Genomic DNA, 9,710 nt, shown 5'->3' on the forward strand with positions numbered 1-9,710 from the left:
AATTGCTCAGTTTTTTGGGTATCTAGGTGGCTTTCCTGTAGACAGGAAGTATTCCTGTGCAAGTCCTTTGGTCAAATGGATTCAATGAGGCACTGCAATTTATCAGCTACTTTTAAAAAGCTATTTTTGACGGAGCACCTACCTAAAAACACACACACTCCAGTTGGTTAGACACATTATTAAACATCTGGCTACAGTACTTCAGTTATTGACTTTATATGAACCAAAATTTATTATCGCTATTTGTTCATGACTTATATGTCTTCACTAAAAAAATGCAAGTATAAATAATTCAGTTCTCATTTCACACTAACAGGACATTAATTCATTCATCAATTAATCACAGACAAAAAGCAGAAAAAAAGCCAAAACATTGCTTAGCACTCCCAGTGCCAGATTTCAACCTGAAATAAAACAGAGGCTACATATTTTAGCAGCTGCCATTATTTTTGCCAGCAGCCTTAGCATCAAAGGTGGCACTTGCATTCATACTATCCTCCACTGTACCAGCACAATCCAAATTCCATATCTCCACGTCCAATAATACAATTAAGAGATATCCTCTCACCACCTCCTCTTTCTCTCTTTATTGTGCAGGCAGATTCTGGTTTGTCTTGCATAAAACTAGGAGCAGCTGGCTTAGAACTTGCGTCAAGAACACAGGTTGCTTAAAACTAGACCTTCTCTTCAAGTCTAGCAAATACAATCAGGGCACTGGCAACCGATCTTCTCTTGCATTCCTTCTGTATGACAGATTTCATGGATCAATGGCTGTATGAAACACAAATATTTCTGCTAGGAGGTGACGCACCACTCTGTGAGATGTTGGACTCGGACTCTGTGTCCAGCTGAGCATCTGACCAGCTACAGGCTCCAGCACTTTGCTTGTCTTGGACACTGGACTGCAGTTCTTTAGTGACAGAGAGGTTTCTCTCTGTATATTCTGTGCAGTGCCCTGAGCAACAAATGTCCAAGTCCCACTGGAATCTCAAAGTACTGGAGTCGCATAAATAACAAACAAACTGGAGTTTAATCTGGGAACAGGCTACTAAATAACAAATTTCACATAGCAGTTTGTAGGTCAGAGACCGCCTTTCCTAATATAGTCAGCTGATGCATAAAACAATTTAGCTTTGTGTCCACAGCTTTAATCCTTAAAAAAAAAAAGAAAGGTAAAATGAAGTGTTTGACACCAATGCGCTGACATCCCCCCACCGTAAAGCAGGTCTGTCATATAAACTCAGTTAAACCAGACTGACACATGGTTCTCAAGGTTGAATAACTAACTTCTCTTTCCATGCATGCAGTAGTGACATAGCTAATATCTGCCACTGTGTTTTTCTGTTTAATAGGGAAAGGTTAAAGCAAATGCGCTAGAATTGATCTTCAGAAGCACTAGCTGAATGGACATGCGAGACAGGAAAGTCTAATTCACACCTCTGTTCACCTCCTGATTCAGGTCACAGGAGACAGGTCTGACTTTTTCCACACCTGATGCAATAAGCTCAACATAGCTTCTTGCCATAGCTCCCAAGGAGGAGACACCCAGCAAAGTTAGTGCAAAAGTTCAACAAAGTTATTGCTGTCTAGTTCTTTTTCCTGTTTTGCTGTCAACTTGGACAAAGAATATTTTTTGCACTATCTCCTGCCTAATTTATGTTTACATATATGTACAACAAACCCATGTTACCCTTTTGTAATTAGAAACTGTGCAGCCACCTGCCAGACTGACTATGCTCCAGCAACTCAGCATGTGCTCATATAACCGAGGTACAGAAATCACAGGAATGCTGCACAGGGTGACAAGCTGTAGTAAATATCTTACAGGGAGGCAGTCTGTTTACTTACATCTAGGATATAAACTCTACATGCAACTCAAAAAACAATACCTACTGGCAGAGAAGAGATGAACAGACGGTCAACGTTCTCCTTCCTTGGTATTTTCTAGACTTGTTTTCTACCTTATTTTACCTAGGATGTAACTTCTTAAAAAAATGTATTTTTCAGTCTGTGGGTACTGTGAATGTATCATCACTTTGTGTGGGTGCTTACATCCATATTTTATAAATAATAAAACAATAAAACCAAATACAATTTTCCAAAGTGATCCTTGATATGGAAGTGCTCAACTTGAACACTTTTTTCAGCACACCTGGGGTGAGGAGGGGGAAGGAAATCAGGCCCTCCCATAAGCATGTTGAAAAAGCCCCAGAAATCACTAACTGTCCTGTGAAAGTGGACTTGTATATCATGTCCACCAAGGCATTACTGAAACAGCAGTGTTGTTACTGAAACATCAGTGTTGTGTAAGCACACACCACTACTTGTGTGCTTAACTAGTCATTTTCTGATCTGGAGCAAGAGCCAAAACTGCTGAAACCTCCTCACGCCCGCTGAAATCAATGTATCCCAAAGAAATCAAGAGGATTTGAGCACCTGAACAACATTAAAGCTTTGGCCTCAATTCTACAATTTTGCACAGAGCTAAGGCAGCAGCCTGTGCAAGTGTTTCATAATCAGATAACCCCTATAATCTATTTTTTTAAAAACACATATTGGGTATTTTCATCATATATGCAAGCACACACCCATTTTCTATTTGGGGACAGCAAACAAAGAACAAGCAGGAGCTGAACTCAGATTTGCAGTTTCCAACATGACATTTACATTTTCCCAGCTTTTGCGTATTTGTTCTTACTAGCTCCCTAGGCCAAATGCACAGCCATTTCAGTGGAAATTGGGTCAGACTCTTAATACCACAAGTGATCTTCAGTGAAAGGTGCACATCACTACTGGCTGGCAATGTCTGGTCCTAAACAGCACCATTTACAAAAAAAAAATTAGAGAGATTAATTTGTTAAGAAAAGACATTTGATTTCACTCTGCATCAGAACAAAAACTAAAAACCACAAGAAAAAGCAGAAGGGAAGCCTCTTTCTAAATCCTCCTGGGTAAGACACTGACCTGAAACATGGGAAAATCAAATTTCACTTGCTGCTTTCACCCGCCTGAAGCAGGATCTTGAACAAGCTTTCCTCAGCATTTGAACAAGAGCACTGGCCTAGCAGCTGTTGCTTTAGGTTGGACACATGTTTCAACACAAAATAAATTTTAAAAACCCACCACACCAAATCCACACACTCTAAAGCTTATACCCAACCTGCACCCTCCATCTCTCAGACTGGAGACCATTTAGCTTTAATATTACCACCATATTCAGGTACCAGTTACACCCGTATGCAAACACACATTCCCTACATCCCTTCAACTACTGCACTCCCACATAAGGGATCTTATCAGCCCTGTAGTGAAAAAAAAGTGTATTGTCCTTCGTCATGTCCATTTTCATTATGTATCTGTCTACAGATTCATTCAAAGACCGAGTTCCTGCTATAGATGAAAGTAGCCTCTTTTTCCGGTTGAAGAGCAGGTAGCCTACCTAGGACAGCAACAGGAAAACTTCAACTTATCTGTTACACACAAGCAGTTTGTCTTCATAAAACAGTCCCAGTGCAATGGATTGTCCCAACATTCATTTTCTCTGTACTGCTGCTAACTACTCAAGTCAGAGGGTGCGAAGCACATCTGGATGTGGCAAGCAACAACAAAGCCCAAAGAGGAGAGGAGGCTAAGTCAGATTGCATACTTACAAGAAAAACAAATAACAAACAGCAATTTACAAAACCTCCTGTACAATAATTGCAAATACAGTGCATTTGACTGAAAAAGGGGAACCTGCAATAACTGCCAGTCATATTCCCATAAGTAACCGCTGTTTCCTAGTGCGGCTTCTATAAATTTCAGTACTGGCCCTAACATCTCCTGCCCTAGCTAAGACAAACCATAACCCAAATAGCACTTCAGCTTTTCCATGTGAATCCAATTTTTTTCCCCCTCATCACTGGTGTATCCATATTCTTTAACACAAGATATATGGATAAATACTGAATTGGGGAAAAAAAAAAAGTTACAAAAAAGAGGCAGGCCTGTATATAACCTCACTGACAAGTGCTTGGATCATGCATGACTTGTAAATGATGTGTCACACCAAGACAGGCTTTGTAATAAAATACATGCATGAAAAAAAGCAAAGCTCTCTCCTGTGACAAGGTTCATGAAGTTCCTCACTGTTTTTGAAAAAACACCAAAACAGGCATGGAAGAAGGCAATCAGCGCCTTATCCGGCACACACAGACTTAGTTTCAGTTTGCTTACACAAACCCTAAAGAACAGCAAGTACTTGCAGTGTCACCACAGGCAATGGAAAGTTCACAGGGTTTTACAAGACAACCACGCAAGCAGGACATCAGTTGCAGGATACTGCTAAAACTTGAGTAATAAGCTCCAGGAAGATGACAAGCTCAAAGGTATTAAGATGACAGTTTTAGACATAGCCATTATTCAAATAGCTTTCCGCTACTGAGGGAAATATATTAGAACTTTCAGCATGATCCTAGCAATATGTAAATAGGACTGCTTGAATGAGGATATATGGCGTCCATGTGTGGTACAAGTCACCAACTAAGAATTGGAAGCAGGGATGAAAAAACGATGTGATTACTGTGATCAGGTGTTCTGAAGGCCTTGGTTTAACAGATTGAGCAAGATGTACTACATCAAAAAGAATCTCTCTAGAATACAGTTGCTCAATGATAATAATAAAGCATCTGTCTTAAGCACTGAACTATAGAATATATTATATCAAAACCAGGTTATTATAGAGACATAGACACAAAAAGACAGGAAAAATACAGATTCTGCAAGCAGTAAAGGTTAGCTGGAAAAAGTTATGCAACTATCAGATTCACATTCCTAAATTATCACTGTTTCAACAATATTGCTGTTTAGATGTGAAAAGCCATTTAAAAAAAAGCAAGTGATTATACATTTGAGAAAAACAGGCAAGCAATGTTAGCCAGCACTACACTGCCAGACAGATAGATCATTGGGCTCCATTTATTTTTTCTTTTAAAACACTTCTTTTCTCAGATCTTCTATGAAGAAGAAGAGTTGAGTTCTCTTACAAAGCACGTCTGCTTTCATGTTACTAGGTCTTAAGATCTACAGTGTGAGAAAGCATGTTTAATGTCCTTCAAATTTTAATGGAGATTAAATATATGGACTCATACTCATCCAAGGACTATCAGATCCTCTCCTGTTATTAGTCAGACACCTTAACAAACCTGTATTTTCATGAAGTGCCAAGTATTCTTGCCTTCAGAATAGCCTCAAAATCGCCTCTGAGGCCGTGTCCCTGTGTCAGCATCTGACAAAATATCTTACAAACAAGAACACTGACCGCCACTGTTGCGCCTGTACATGAACCTGAATCACACTGAGCACAAGCTGCCACGAAGCTACATGCTGAACTGGCCAGATACTTAACTGCATAGGTACTTAAAGACACCCAGCAACTAGGCAACTGTAACCACAGGGAAAATGCATTGCAAAAATCCAATGCAAGCTGCAAAAGAGATATTGTACAGATCACAAAACACAGCTTATATCTTTCAGAAACAGTCACTTTACAGACAAGAATAAGCCTTTAAAGAGTGGAAGAGGCATGCTGCAGTACTATCAAGTCCCCTCAGTCAACAGAAGAACCAGATTTTAAGTTACAGTGAGAAAATAGACATCTCACCGTGACTATGGCCATTTCTGTTGGATGCCTTCCTCATCATCTAGGTCACATTTCAGCTGGCCACTTTCACTCTGTAAGTGTGTGTCAACAGCACGTGGATCAAGCAAAACAAATCAAGTGGAGTTTTACAGCATCCAAATATACTACTGTTTAGATCACTTCACAGCCTTAAACAACAGGGATGCCAACATGGGTTTCTATCCCACCACAGGAGAGTTAACCGTCAAGGTAGATGAGCAATCATACAGAAGCTTTTGAGTTCTCAAAGGATGAAAACCAGACACACTTAAGGGCACCTAATCTATTCTTGCCAGATTCCAACAGACACATCACTTTCCTGTCCCTGGCACCAAAGATCAAGGCTGCAGGCTGAGAATCAGCATTGACACCTGGTCTGTGTCTGCAGCAGACAAGGGCATATGCACCACAAACCTCTCTGGCAAGCTTACCATCCACCTGGATCCTCTACAGGCAGGGGGGAGCTTGAATAATCCACCTGCATTCCTTCTGCAGTGGCTCATTGAACAGCTGTTCACGATAACTGGAACTGACAATGATAGTTGTGCAGTAAATAACCAGTGTCTTAAGATGAGAGGGGCTAGATCTCCTGGAGTAACGTCAGCACCGCATTTTAAAATACTGTATCTAAACATAGAAAGCTATTGAGACTTTTGAATGATTGTGACATTAAAAAAGTCCTATGTAACACAGAAGTATTCATTTCAGTCTAACATTTTAAGCTGGAAAATAGAGGATATAGTTATAGCATTGGTATATTCTTTGAACCACAACTAGCAAATTCTGAAATCTGGTACTCAGTTATCTGGTATCTAGTTCCACCTTCCAGTAAGAGCAGAGGGTTTATTCCACATATGCCTCACATTCAGTCTTCAATGGCTTTACACTCACAGGAGCCTGTAAGAACAGAAGAGCTCCCAAGAAAGATCAGGCAGATTTGGTATGGCCTAGAAAAATAGAAACTGCTGTTTTGGGAGACAAAATTAACCACCACAGTATCTGTTGCTATCCCTGCAATAAGACAAGAACTTTGATATGTAAATAATCACATTTTTGTAAGTGGCTTCCAAGTCTGATTTCCCACTTTAACAAAAAAAAAGTCCTTCCAAGGCACCTCACACAAAGCTGATGACAACAAAAAAAAAACCCGCCCAAAACAACAACCAAAAAAAACCCAAAGAACTTTGCAGTATTTACTACTGAAAACTAAAGTAGATTATATGCCTTGGTGACGGGCATAAGTTAAAATAAATCAATTACTGTAGTGAAGTACCTTCCAAGTCTTGTTCAGACGGGCATAAGAATTTAATCCAGACTAGGATATTATGATATAATAAAATTATTCCTGGTCTGGTATTTTATAGTGACATTTGGCATAACTACCCTCAGCATGATGCAGGTTGAGAAAGTAACTTGTTCTATGAACCAGTTCCTCTGAGGGCCATATTCACACAGCTGAAATTACACTCAAGTCCCTGAACTTTGTATTTTCTAAAAGTAGACCATGGTTTAATAACATATTTCAGCCTCATTAGTTCATTTTTTTTTTCCAGTGGTTGCTCCATCAGTTGCTCTGTCACCACTGACAAAACTCAAGGAACGTAAGTGATTTTAATCAATCTCTTAACGAAGCTACATGATGGGACTTCTGGGATAATCTTCTAAACGCGATGGGCAATGATTACCACAGTGCTACTGCCTATCTGCCTTCCTACAGTCTTTAAGAAATGCCTTTTTTTTTTTTTTCTTTTAAAACAACCTATTTCGTTGAATCCCTGTCATCAAAGAGAAAGATGCATAAATGTATGTTCCCTTTAGAACACAATTAAGCAGAGCCTGTACCCTCTCAGTGCCGAGATCTCAGCAGTGAATCTCCAGAAATATCATAGCAGAGTCTTATCCATTGTATCTTAGGACTGAAGGGGGAAAAAATAATAGTAATAATAAGCAACACCTTCAGCTTCAATCAGCAGCATGTTCCAAGATCACAAATTGCTACTGTCTATGAAGGAGGATCTGAAATGCTAATGATCAAGAGACTATTAGAGACATTAAAGATTTAGCAGAAGTATGTTCATGCTGTTTTTACTGAGGAGTGGGCAGGGGGAATACAGGCATTAAATCCAAAGAAATAGATAATGAAATATAGTTACCATATTCAGCCTTTCACAGAATAGTTATGTGTCTCATTAAAAGCATACTTACTGTTCAATCTTTAATGTTTCATGTGAGAAAAAAAAAATTAAAAATAAATATTCCCCATTCAGCCCTAACTTTAATGACTGTTATTTACATCAATAATGTTGCTCAGGATGGAGAGCTACCCTGGAGCTGTCTCACTAGAGACTAACCTTCAAATCACCTTCCATTCAACTTGGACTGGCCATACACTCTCCTGAGAGGGAAAGAGCCTCAGATTCTTTTGCTGCCTACACTAGCATAGCACCAGGGCTGAACAGGGTGATCTTGCGATATGTATCTTGCAATTTGAATTCTCCAAAGCAAAAAGAGAATCTAAACCTATTCCTCTTCAAAAGACATTCCTGACATTTACTGCTGCAAAGACAAAAATAATCCTTAGTCATAAAGCCATCCAACAAATACCTATGCATATGTGTGAACAACTGGAACAATTTTCTTGGGATTCCTTTAATTTCCATATCTAGTCATCTTTATGATCAGTGTCATAAAGCTTAAAGCCCCTACTTTCCTATTACAATCGGACCTAGCAGCTTCTATTTTCAGTCTTCAGGCTTTGGGACTGTATTATTGTCACAGTCACATCATGTTACTTCCACCAAAACAGCTAGAGGTTTCCAGTGTGGGAAGCAATTATTATGAGAAGTGTCAATGTGTCATTCTCCCTAAGTCAAATGTTTAACTTGACGTTATAGCATTTGACAAGTATCCAGCTCTTAGTCTCCATCAAGAAAAAGGAAAAAAGGAGAGAAAGCACACACACGGCCACAAGAGAAAAGAACAGTTTACCCACTGCTATGCAAGCAGATTTTGACATTGCTGACTGATGCCACAGTTGCGGTGCATTTCTAGAGTTTAATTGCTTTGGCAGAAGGCAGGCTTGAGTCTGTATGCCTGAATGAACACACTGTTTGCCTTGACCCGACAATAAATATACAAAGAGTGTCAGCCTAAAACAACATGCTAAATATTACATGTTTAATAAGTGGTGCAAGCATTTCAGTAGACAGTGGTCAATTCATGGGGGGAGATAAGAGAAAGTGTCCTGCCAGTCAAATGCACAGCAAAGAAACAGTTACTCTGTGACACATTTCAGGCCCAAAAGGCTAAACCTATCCACAGCGCCAGGTACAAAGGAGCACACACATGCCTGAAGCTCCCTCCATAGTATCTTCCTAGGCTGTGTCCACACAGAGAAACAAAGGTATGGTTGTAACCTCAAGCAGCTGTAGTTATTAGCATACGGTGTATCTACTAGCTTAATCCATCTAGTCTGAGCAGTTGCATTAGTGAATAATAAAGCACAAACCTAGATAATAACAAGCCAGCGAGCTGGCTACATAGTCCCAAAAGCAAGCCAAGTGCCTTCTCTACATCCTCCCTATGCTTGCTGGCCAGTAGGCATACTCAGCTCACTCCAGCACGCCAGAGCAGGCTGCAGTCCGACCTCCTTCAAAGGCACAGGCTAACCTTGACGACTTTTCTTCCAAAGAAAGCAGGCCAGCCGGCTCTGTGTGACCACAGAAGCCTTGGCTCATGCCAAAGTCAGTACATCCCAACGAACAGTTCTCTGGTTCACAGTCTTAAACTATTAACCCAGACCACCGGCACAGGTCCTGGCCCAAAACACAAAGCTCTGTGGACAGCCTTCCTTCCAGGAACCTGCATACCAAAGAATGAAGCCCACAGGTAGTAAAAACCACTCCAGCAACTTGGAGTGCCAATGTGTCTTTCTCCCATTACACTTTGTCACCACAAGGATTGTGCTATTAATTTTGAAGCTAACAATTTGTGAAAGTATTTGGAGAGGAGGCAAAAAAAAAAAAAAAAAAAAAAAAAGAGGTGGGAGGGA

This window comes from Chlamydotis macqueenii, chromosome 19, assembly GCF_036417535.1.
Source record: "Chlamydotis macqueenii isolate bChlMac1 chromosome 19, bChlMac1.mat, whole genome shotgun sequence".
NCBI classification, from domain to species: domain Eukaryota; kingdom Metazoa; phylum Chordata; class Aves; order Otidiformes; family Otididae; genus Chlamydotis; species Chlamydotis macqueenii.